Consider the following 12,783-nt stretch of genomic DNA (forward strand, 5'->3'; position numbering starts at 1 on the left):
CAACACAGTGGTGGGGGCTTGTCCTAGCTACACATCTGGGTCATCAACTGGAAGACTCAAGGCTAGAAAGCTAAAATCACCTGAATGCCTCACTGAGGCTAGAGGCTGTGCTTCTGAGTTGGCTTGTCCCACAAAGCTAGCAATTTGGTTCCTTGCCACATGGAGACCTCCTACAGGGCTGACTGACTGTCCTCATAACAAGGTGGCTGGCTTCTCCCAGACTAACACAAGAGGAAAAAGCCAAGTAGAAGCTCTCCTACACTTGGAAGTCACACAGCATCAATTCCACTATTCTTTGAAACTAGCTGCAAGTTCTTTTAGTAGTTCAAATAGGAGATTTTTAGGTAAAAATCAATGACTTAGTGATTAATTAAAAATTGAAAAAATTTTTAATTCTCAGTTTTGCTGCTAAAGACTGGGCTGGTAGTATAATCATCATTCTTAAGGTCTGCCAAAGAAAAAATCTTAAACTAGTTAAAATTAAACTAGTTTAAAATTCTTCAATACAAATCAATCAGCTTAACTAAGCCAGGTGTAGGCTGGTGAGGAAAAACTTGACTTCTTTTGTTTACTGTGGCTAGAAATAAGCAATTATTTTTATTTAGGCAATTAGAAAAAAAAAAAGAACATTTTAGTACTTAAAAACAAAGCCCAAGTAACAATATTTGAAAAATATCAAATGAGTAATCATCTGGGCAATCAAATTCCAAGGTAAAAACAAAAGAAATTACAAAACCTTCCTGGCAAAAGCCACAGAAAATGTTAAAACAGTCTCAAAAAATGTGCTGTCACAACACTGCTATTTCTTTGCATGGATTGGGTGCATGGAAATGGATAGGATATATTTGTAAAGATAAAAAAATGACTCTTTTCTCAAGTGTCTTTGATTTGGAATAGTCATGGCTAATAATCTGAGAAGCCAGAAGGACAATCCAAATGAAAGAACAAATCTACCTAGAAAGATGAGACAAAACAACAGATGATTGTATACATTCAAGCCTCCTGCTTACTCTCCTTAAGAAGGACAGGAGAATTGCTTTGACTTGAAAAATATGCTAAGAGGTGAGCCATTGTGTCATAAGCCTGAAACTTGCTCCCTTTCAAGCCCTGCTGGGTAATAAGCAAATATATGGATGGTAAAAACAGAAACAGTGAGGAGGTTAATAAAGTGCTGGAAATTCATCTGTGATAAAAGATAATGAAAAAACCTATGAGCGGGTAGGTGTGACATTGCTAAAGTAGTAGAAGTGAGTGCTGTAAAAAATAGACAGTTTTTGAAGTATTCTTTTAAAAAAGGATTCCTAGGATACTATGAAGTTAGGTCTCTTCATGCCTCCCCCATGTTTCATTCCTGTAAAGGATCAACAATATTCATTTCTTACTTAAAAGATTATCTGTTGATAAAATAAAGTGAAATAAGTAACTGTTTCTGAAATGAGTCCTAGTTTTTAATGCTTCTTCTTATAGATAGGTTTTAGCACAATTTCTTATTTTTGTTTATAAAACTATACAATAATTTATTCATGCAGTGAGAAAAGGAAATTATCTTTCCCATTATTTTTATGCAAATGCAGCACATTATATATTCTCTACTCTACTACACCTTGCTTTTTGTGGACATATCATAATTTCATAACAGACCCCTACCCAAATGGGCATTTGGGTTTTAGACATTTCTTCTAATAACCACAAAATATCTACTTGTGACTTCTTACATTATTTTATTCAGAGATCACAAGGAAAAGAGACTCAAGCACTCAAAATTATTTATTTAAAATACACACTTTTGTTAAGTAAAGCTATCTTTTCAACTTAAAAGTTTATCATCCATTCAAAATAAACTTATCACTTAAATCCAGTGAAGTACAATTAACTTTTTCATACTAAGTTCAAGATAGAATCAAATAAAAATACCTTTCTATATACAGAAATGTAAAAGGGTTTTCAAAATTACTGTTGAAAGTCTATTAGTTAGACTCTAATTGAAATTATGTGTTTTAACTGAATTTCTTTTTTTCTTTTCCTTCTTCTTAAATCCTTATTTTTTATGTGGCTACTCACTGTAGCAAAAACAGGTCAAACATTTATCAGTTACATTTGATTATATACTAAGAATAATTTCTCTAGGTTTCACAAAATTAGTAAGTTTTTACTCAAAAAAACCTTGTCTTTCTTCAGAATTTCAAATGAGATCTAGTAAAACAAAAATTATGTGTTACTCAATTCCTAAGCTCAGCTACATGGTTGAAAGATTGACAGTTTGTTATATTCAAAGAAGGTCAAGTTAATACTTGACCAAAATATTTCCACAAAGAAAAATATTTTATTTTTTTAAGTTTATTTATTTTGAGAGAGAAAGAAACAGTGTGAGTCGGGGAGGGGCAGAGAGAGAGAGGGAGAGAGAGAATCCCAAGCAGGCTCAGTGCTGCCTGCACGGAGACCGATGCAGGGCTCGAACTCACAAACCGTGAGATCGTGACCTGAGACAAAACCAAGAGTCAGACACTTAACCAACTGAGTCATCCAGGTGCCCTCCACACACACAAAAAAAGTTTTTAATTGCTATATATTAAAATATATTGGCAGCAGGTGTGAAAATGGATGTATAAATATATAACAACATAAATGTGCAACTTACAGACTTTAAATATTAACCTTTAATTTCTCTATATGAGTACTTAAAATGTTAAATATATACTTGTAAAAATAATTTTAGTTCTCTGTACATTAAAGATTTCAGTGATTTTTTTCCGTAGAAATGTGATTAACATAAAACACTGATATTAAAAAAGAATATTCCCCCTCACTCCCCACTAGCTTAAATAAAATATAAACTTTATTTCTCTTTCCTATTACCTCAGTGTGAGCCCAGATGACTGCAGCAGACTGAGCCCAATGTGACTGCTCTTCCATTCTTTAACGTTGCTATGCCCTCCGTTACCATCTACCTGACTAAGGGTGGGTTGCCACAATGCTTCTGTTGTAGCCAGTGAACAGGAAAAAATGAACTTAAAAATTCAGTCCCACAAGTGACATGAATTAGTCTGCACTCATTCCACTGATAAGCACTTAGTTACAAGGCCATAACAGCAAGATATTGCCCTATCAATGGAAAAAAAAGAAAAAAAGAAAGTGGATTTCAACTAGCAATCTCCACAGTCCCTCTCATGTTTTCATGTTTTTATATTTTATTTTATTATATATAAATATATCTGTATGCATAGATGATACGTGGAAAAATAGAGAATCAGTGCAGGCCACCTGTTTCCTTCCACATGAAACTCTAGAGATGTCAAAGAAATAAGGACAGAGGACCTTTTTGTTCCTGACTTTAATCTTGCATTTCAGTAAAACATTTGCTCTAGATCATGCTTTTGTTTTTTCCTTTCTTTTTTCTTTCTTTCTTTCCATTGTTTTGCTGTGCTGAAATTAAAACATACAGAAAAACAGAACAGTCTCCCTGTACCTATTATCTAGTTTCATTAATGATCAACATTCGGTTCTTTTACTTCATTTATTACGCCAAAAACCTTTTTTTGAGTATTTTAAAACAATGGCAGACATGCCATATCATCTGTAAATATTTTAATATGCATCTCTAAAAGATAAGGGAAATTTAAAAAACAATCATGATACCATCATCACATCCAACAAAATAACACTGATTCGTTCCAGATGCTCTTTCCTATAATTTTATTTATCAGTAAAGTTTTTTTTCTTTGTAGTGTTCTCATATATTCTTTTTATTAGAGACAAATTAGTAATTTTCCTGGAAATATAAACCTTTGAAGTAGGCAAGTGGGGAGAAGGAGCTATGAACACTTCACCAGGAAGCACTCTTTTCTGCTCTAGCCCACAGTGTTTTGAACTATTAGTGTTCCTGGTTTCTGCAATACAATTTAGCTCTTAATTGTCAATTGTCTTTTAATATTTCACGTGTGTAGATTTGTTCTCCAACTATGCAGTGAACTCACTAAAGATAAATTCTTATACTGCCTTATTTTACACAATGCTAGACTCAAGATCTCAACCAATGTTACTCTCTTTCCAAAAATTCTTTGAAATCTCTCACCTTCTTTATTCATAATTATGTTTTCAGTAGCATTTCAGCATTTCATAAAATTAAACAATGAAACCAAGTCTCCATTTATAATGGCAAGATTTCTGTTAAGTTTAATGGTTTTCAGTCGGAGTCAAAATTCACGTAACAGCAACATCAAATCCCTACATCAAAATGTCAACTACTGACTGCAGGATACTGGAGTAGAGAATTACTGATTCTTAAATTTGTTTTATTATTAATTTTTTTTATTTTAAGTAGGCTCCACACCCAACTTGGGGCTTGAACTCACGATCCTGAGATCCAGTCACATCTTTTGTCAACTGAGCCAGCCAGGTACCTTTTATTGATAGATGTTGGTTACATTTCTCACACTCTTGTTCAAGTAAAAAGCAAGAGCAATAAGAAAATGTGGAAAGATCTTGTCCCTTAAAATAAAAAAAACAAAACCTCTCGGGGCACCTGGGTGGCTCAGTCGGCTGAGCATCCGACTTCGGCTCAGGTCATGATCTCACAGTTCGTGAGTTCGAGCCCCGCATCAGGCTCTGTGCTGACAGCTTGGAGCCTGGAGCCTGGAGCCTGTTTCGGATTCTGTGTCTCCCTCTCTCTGCCCCTCCCCCGCTCATGCTCTGTCTCTCTCTCTCTGTCAAAAATAAATAAAAATTTAAAAAAAAAAAAACCTCTCAAATAAATATGGTAGAGGTCTCTTGTAAGCATCTTCTATTCAGAAACCACTGTTCATGTATGTATCTAATTAGCATAATTAGTAGAATGCATGCTTTGCATTTTTAAATACAAAGTCCAAGGATAATTCTGCATAATTGACCAAAATAAAGCCACATCATTAAGGATGATTGTGGCAAGACTGAAGTGAAGAGAAGCAGTTTATAAATAGTATTAATAATTGCAGATAGTAAAGAATTATTTTAGTTACAGCTAATAAATAAAATCACAATTCCAGGTATGCCAGTGCATCAACCAAACTGGGATATGGTGAACACATGTTCTTATACCAGCCTTTTAAGGATTATTAGAATGAACTTTTCTTACTGCCACTACCTCTAGAATGAGCTCTTGATACTCTCAGCTCAGCTTCATGCCCCTTTCCCTGATTTCCACATTTGACATCCCCATCCAGTGGTGCTGTTAAGTGGGAGGCAAAGATAGTATTAACTTGAATCAGGAAATATCTCAAATATGATAGAGTCTATGCTGAATTTTAGATGGGGATATGTCATTGGAAATGAATACCTACATTTAGAATGTATTAGAGAACATTAGTCATGGAATAAGGAATATAGGCTTATTTTATGAGATATTAGATAGGCATCTTCTTTCTCCCTTGCTTAATTCCCGTTCCTCTCTCGTAGGAATTTCTCCTACGACTTCATTTGTATTGAATTGTTTGCTCCCTGCCTACCTCTTCCCTACTCCAGTATTTTCATGCCATGGTTTATACTGGAAATATCCGTGAATGACCTGTGCATTTAGTGATAGGTATATATACATCCTTTGCAAGAAAATCTGGGAAGAAACAAGAGTTTTAGTTCTCTTCAGTAAGTGTTTAATGGGTGACCATGAACAACTCACCTAATTTCTATGACCCTTAGATTTTTCATCTGTGAAATAAAGGGATTTGACTAAATTGATCCCTAAGATCTATTTCCAGTCGAAAACCCTATAAGACCTTAGAAGCTCTTAGTTCTTTTGGGGTCACATTTCTACAAGATTCTTTTAATTTGCTCATGGCCCAACAATCATGAGAGAATAGAGTCTTCCTTCTCACAATCATGGTAAGAACTTGATAAACTATGGAGATACAGCACCATGTAGCTAGCAACTGCTCAATAACAGAACTGAGGCTTTATACGTTAGATTTTCTGCAGGGTTTTAAAAAACTTTTGTATAAAGATCACATGAACAGTAATTTGGAAAATCTTCTAATTCATAACTTGCCTTATTAACTTAAAAGCTAAAGAAAGTTGCAAAACCCTGTGATAATAAAATACAGGAAGCCTGGATATACATTAATTAATCTTCTGTTCAAAGACCACCATCATTAGGGTGATATTTTTGGATAGGTTCTGCCTCGCAAATATAAAACTACATTATAAAAGTTTACTTAATTGCTAAAGGACCATGCTAACACCATCAAATTGACTATTCTGCTAATATTTAATTCTCATGGTAGAAAGTTCCCAAACTTTGGAACTTTTTATTTTTTGTTTTTTTAAACCCTGGCTATATTATTTAGCATGAGTCAAATTTTGAGGTAGTGTCAATTTTGAAATTCTGCCAGGCATGAAAAGGATTTCAACTCACTGGCTTAATTTACATGGCCACGAACTTTATAGCTTATCAGGCTCAATCTTGTCATTTTTGGCTGAGAGAGGCAGATTTTCACCTACATACGAGGTTTTAGCTATAATATTTGTTATTTTCAAACAGAGCCAACTGTTAATTAACTTTTTAAAAGTAGGTAATACATGTGTGCACACGATACAAAATATGAAATACAAAAATGATTTACCAGGGAAAGTCTCCCTCTCATACCAATTTCCCAGCCACCCAGTCTCCTACCAGCTCACATAGTTTTGGCAGATTGAGAGGAGCTTACAATTCTTTATTATTTTGTCATCTTGTGGAAAAGTCATTATAAACAGAAAATGAGGCAGCATTTTCATCTACGATCTGTTCTCCTTGTTTCCATGACTGTTATGAATTTAAGATAAGTTTATGTATCACTGTATAAGTAAAGCTCTAGGTGCTATACATTCTTTCAATAATCTCTTTCATGTCTTCAGAAAATAAACTGTTTCAGAACTGCAACGTGGATATATTCTTTTTTTGTTAGCTGAGATAGTTTAAACTTCAGTAAACTTTTGTTTTATAATAGTTGTGGATTTACAAAAAAATTTGGAGAGATGGTACAGAGAGGTCTCACATACCCTGCCCTCAATTTCTATTGCTAACATCTTACACTATATGATACATTTCTCATAACGAAACACCAACATCCACACTATTAACTGTATATAGTTCATTCTATTTCATTAGTGCTATGAACTGAATTTTGTATCCTCTGTCCCCTACCCAAATTCATATGTGAAAACACAAATCTTTACTTTGATGATATTTGGAGGTAGGGGACTCTGGGAGCTGATCAGGTCGTGAGGGTAGAGCCCTCATAAATGGCACTGGTGCCCTTATAAGAAGAGACACAAGAGAGATGATCTCTCTCTCTATCATGTGAAAACACAGCAAGAAGCTGGCTGTGCGTAAACCCGACAGAGGACTTTCACCAAGAACCAAACCATACTGGCACTCCGATCTCAGATTCCCATCCTCCAGAACGGTGAGAAATAAATGTTGTTTAAGCCACCCAGTCTATGGTGAGTTGTTAAAGTCCGAAATGACTAATAGTTTTTCCCTAACGTCCTTTTTCTATTCAGAATCCTATCAGGATCCCACATTACATTTAGTTGTCAAGTCTCCTCAGCCTCCTCTGGTCTGGGACAATTTCCCAGACTTCCCCTGTTTCTGATGACTTGGATGGTTTTGAGGAGTACAGGCCTGGCGTTTTACAGACAGTCTCTCAATCCTGGTTTGGCCTTTTTTTCATGATTAGACTGGAGTTACGGGTTTTGAGGAGGAAGATGAAGTGCCATTCTGATCATATCGGAGTACATGCCATCAACATGACATTACTGACAATGTCCACCATAAGCTGGCTGAGAAATGTTTGCCAGGTTCCTTCCCTACAAAATGACTCCTTATTTTATTTTTTTCCATACTCCAGTATTTGAAAGACAAGTCACCAGGCATGGGCCTACTCAAAGGAGAGAGGAGTTAAACCTTGCTCATTGAGGGGGGGAGGTATTTATGTAAATTATATGTAATTCCTCTCTATAGGCTATTTGTCTCTTTTCCACTATTAACAGACTTTACTTTATGTGTATTATAGGGTTCTTTATATTAATGTATGAGAGAATACCAGCTACAACTAACTAAACATTGTTGCCTGACATATTTCTGTTACACCTTTAAGTGAAGAAAATAAATGCTAACAGTTCAGTTATTCAACCAACATATATCGAACATCTTTAAACAAGCTTCTCTGTCAGGCACCTGATAAATACAACATGGCACAATGAATTCTTGCAATGGAACTTATGGTCTAATAGAAAATTACAATATGGTGTCATTAGTTACTGCTGAATATATGTACATGCAGAAGCCACTAAGGACTTCTATTCAGAAGGAACTCAGGATCATCAAACATCTTAGACGGAAGGGGATTCCAGGTAATTTAAATTATACCTGTGTAGATCTTTACACATTGCAAAATTATCAACTGCTTGTGTGTGTGTGTTTTAAAAATAGTGGTGGATGGATAGAAAATAGGTACCTCCAACTACTATAGCTCTGTGGCTTGGTGGCATGATGTTTAAAAAAAAGAAAAAGAACATGGGCTTTGGAGACCAACATACATTTTTTTGACACCAATGTCACCCCCAGGTATTGCTGTCTAATTTTAGATTAATAACTTTAATTCCCTGAGCTTTCTTATTTTCTCAAGGTTGTAGTATTCAAGCTAAGTCAGCAAAAATGCCTACATATTTTCCCCATTCTTCATGCATACCTCTTTGCCAATGTGATTTTGCATCTTCTGTTATCAAAAGGTAAAGACCATTTTTCTACCCTTGAATCTGGGCTTGGCTTCTTATAACTTGTCTTTTGCTAATGGGAAATTAGCAAACATAATGCACACACTTTAAAAGAGCTTGTGGGAGTAGGGGTTCACTTCCTTACTGTTGCTGGAGTCTTGCTGGTATGAATTCAGGTATTCCTGCCTTTAGCAGGATGAGACCAGTGCAGGAGACCTGAGGTATCCTTACCTATAGACAGCCACTCCCAGAAAAGTGAGTGAGTCCACCTGGGTAAACCAGCCCCAAGCTAGTCCACTGACTGACCACAGAATGAGCAACTGACCACAAATGCATGAGTGAGCCCTTCCAAGAGCAAGAGAAAACTTGTCCTTATCAGCAGAGCCCAAAGTGATGATCCAAATTGTTTCCAAAGGGTTTATTACACAGCAAGAGATAACTGATAAGAGTCACATATACCACCCGGAATGGTGATAGGAATCTAGTTAAGTATTCCAAGTTTCAGAGATAATGCTATATTTTTGTTTTTCTTTATTAGTGAGGTTAGACTACAGTTTAAAATGAGAACAGTATTCCCAAGCAGTCCCTAACCTGTTCCCAAAAGCCTCCACCCTAGCCATCTAGCTTCCTACAAAATTCTGATGGTGATTTTCTGTCCAGTAATTATCCCATGCTATCTATTTTCCTATTATTGAACAATTGTGTATGTGCATGATCTGCGTAAAGAGTGCCTTCATAGTACAAAGCCCCTTTTCAGGAGAAAAACTGATCTGGTTGTTCTTCCCCAGAGATGAGATATGTTTTTGCTGATCCCAATCTAGAAAACAAGTGATTCTGACTTTGAAAGTGTCATATGTGATCACTGTAAATAGAACAAGAGAATGCTGTGTTTTTTTTTTCTCTAAACAGTCAAGTTAACTTGTCCTGCAAAGCACAGATCTTTCCAATGAAAGGAAGGAGTGCAAGTTGGTGATTCCTAGCCCTAAGAATAACATGGATCCAGAAGGTAAATATGAGTCAGCATCACTGGGCCCCCACTGGGGATACAGCAATAACAACTACAAGCAGCCCAACACCAACTCCTCTGGAGTTAAATTGAGGGTACAGGGTACTAGTCCCATTGAAAATGGTAGTTGCGGCATGGCATGGCATGATAATAAATCTATGAACAGAATGGATGGGAAACAATACATCAAATGAGAGCTCAAAGGTTCCACAATAAGTGTCTCATGCTTATTCCAGTGTGACTGCCATTGCTTAAAACGTTGAGCTCTTCATGGGGAATATTATGAGGAAGCTGTCTTATCATGATACAGGCAGGCATCATACTGGGAAGTACACTCAAGATGCAATGAGATGGGGTGCCTGTGGCTCAGTCAGTTAAGCGACCAGCTTCAGCTCAGGTCATGATCTCAAATTTCCCGAGTCTGAGCCCCAGGTCGGACTCTGTGCTGAAATTCAGAGCCTGGAGCCTGCTTCAGATTCTGTCTCCCTCTCTCTCTCTCTCTCTCTCTTTCTCTCTCTCTCTCTCTCTCTCTCTCTCTCTCTCTCTGCCCCTCCCCCACTCATGCTGTCTCTGTCTCTCAAAAATAAATAAACATTAAAAATTTTTTTTTACCGACTTCAGCCAGGTCACGATCTCGCGGTCCGTGAGTTCGAGCCCCGTGTCAGGCTCTGGGCTGATGGCTCGGAGCCTGGAGCCTGTTTCCGATTCTGTGTCTCCCTCTCTCTCTGCCCCTCCCCCGTTCATGCTCTGTCTCTCTCTGTCCCAAAAATAAATAAAAAACGTTGAAAAAAAAATTTTTTTTTTAAATGAAAGATTCAATGAGAAAGTCATTCTTGTAAAGATCGGTGGCAGAGAAAAGAGGTGAATTTTTTCACTCTCCTCCACCTCCAGGGGGAAAAAAAAGGAAGGAAATAATGATTATCCCATTAATAACTACCATAGATTACAGTCCTCCTGTCGACTACACTATTCATCATTACAGTTATTCAAAGTATGTTCCATATAATGGCAATAGATGCTACTTGAACAAACCCAATTTGTTTGCTTTGAGAGGTTCAACCTCTCAGAATAATTGCTTATGCACCTTCTCCCCCAGCTCTTTCCTGCTACAAATACAAAATCACCCAACAACTAATCACAAATAAACATTACTGAGTTATTAGTTCATCAGTAAGACCAAATGGATCAATAGGTGATAGGATTTAAAACTCCACTTTGATTCAGAAATCCAGTTATTCAATTATTACCATCCTATTGTGTGTCTACCCTTTGGGTGAGTTGTTTAGCTAAAACAGAATTTACTTGAACTAAAAGGAAGAGAGGGTTTTTCCTGCCACATCATTTAAAATTGGTTAGAATTCATTATGTATCTCTAGAGATTAGGAAAAGCAATAAATTGGATATATGATCAGCTCTGGAAGCTAATGAGCTAGAGAGTGGGTGGGAATCCAATAGGTATAGATTAAGAATAGTTATGAATGTCAACCCTGTCCTGGGTGGTGACTATATCAATAGATTATATGCTAAAGACTGGTTGTTCTTTTTTCTAAACTTGCCTGACTCTATTTTCATTAAAATATACAACAAAAACACTTGTTAGAAAGGTATGGTTTTCAAGATGAGCCTAAATTTGAGGAAGAACCCTCAAAAATAATGTTTGAAATATTAGATGTAGAATTTTATACTCACTACACAGGAAAAAAAAACATTAATTTTTCAAGCACACATGAAATGTTAAAATTTGTGCGTGTAGTCAAGGACACAAGAAAGCCTCAATACATTCTGAAGATCAACGTCATATACACTGCATCTGCTGATAAAGCAATCAATTCAAAATCACGAACAGGCAGGCAATTGATTTAACATATTACCTAGAAAATTAACAACATGCTATTAGAAAGCTCCGGAGGGGTTCCAGTTCAAGATGGCGACACAAGAGGCCACTGAGCCCACATCTTCCCACCAACACACCTTATCCGTTCTCAGAAAAAAACCCTAGAACTGGTGGACCGACTCCTAAGCCAACAAGAGATACAACAACAACAAGAAAAGGTCCACATCTGAGCAGGTAGGAGAGGCTGGGGCACAATCAAGTCATAAACCACCCCCCATCCCCGCCGCGACGACTGGGAGGGAACGTAAACCCTGAGCTTCTCTCTGAGGAGCGAAGGCTTCAAAGACCACGACCATCACCCCAACTTTTAAGACCTGCACCTGCATGCCCACCCCCCAAAACATCTAGCTTTGAAAAGCAAGCAGACTTTGTCCACGAGAGGAGAGCCAGGAGGCTGTAATCTGAGCAAACAGCCCTTAAACAGCTCGCGCGCTTGGACTCCCCGGCCTCAGTGCCCAGCGCGGAAGCGGCTCATTGAGGAGCGAGGGGCGTGCAGGCTCCGTGTGGGAGACGCTCATTTGCTTTTTCCTTGTCTCGGAGCTTCGGCCTGAGCGACAGCCATATGATTTCGCACACATTTGGAAGTCGCTGGGGCTGTCCCCAGGGAGGGAGGTCCTGGCGGGTCGCCGTCTTCGGCCTCCCGTCCTGGGCTCTGGAGCCAGTATCTCCCGCCGGAGCTCCCTCAAGCGTGTGGTGCGCAGGGCATTGCGGCTGCGCACAGAGCGTGCCCCTTAAGGGCCTGGCTCTGATGGCTGCCGGGTGGGAGCTTACGGTCCTGGGTCCCCGGGGGCTGTAACCATCAGAGAAATCATTCTGGGCAGGCTACCACCCCACCTCCCCACCCCACATTGCACAGACTGACATACCCCAATCTTTCCGTAAAAAAAAGTCCTATTTGTTTGTCCAGGAGCTTCTGCCTGAGAGGCGGACTTCAGGTTTGACTCACTGGTAAACACCTGCAAATCTTTGTGCTCTCGTGCTCTCGGGAAACGCTAGGCTGGTGCCCCCCCCCCCCCCCCCCCCGTCTTTGTCTCTCCTGCCGCCTTGCTACAGCTTACCAGTATGTCCCAGACAGGAGCTTATACACTCATCTGGAGCCCCGAGGTCTGTGACTGCTGCCCAGGGGACAATTCTATTGCCCGGCACTGGTGGTTCG

The sequence above is a fragment of the Neofelis nebulosa genome, chromosome 3 (genome assembly GCF_028018385.1).
Source record: "Neofelis nebulosa isolate mNeoNeb1 chromosome 3, mNeoNeb1.pri, whole genome shotgun sequence".
In the NCBI taxonomy this organism is placed as follows: Eukaryota; Metazoa; Chordata; class Mammalia; order Carnivora; family Felidae; genus Neofelis; species Neofelis nebulosa.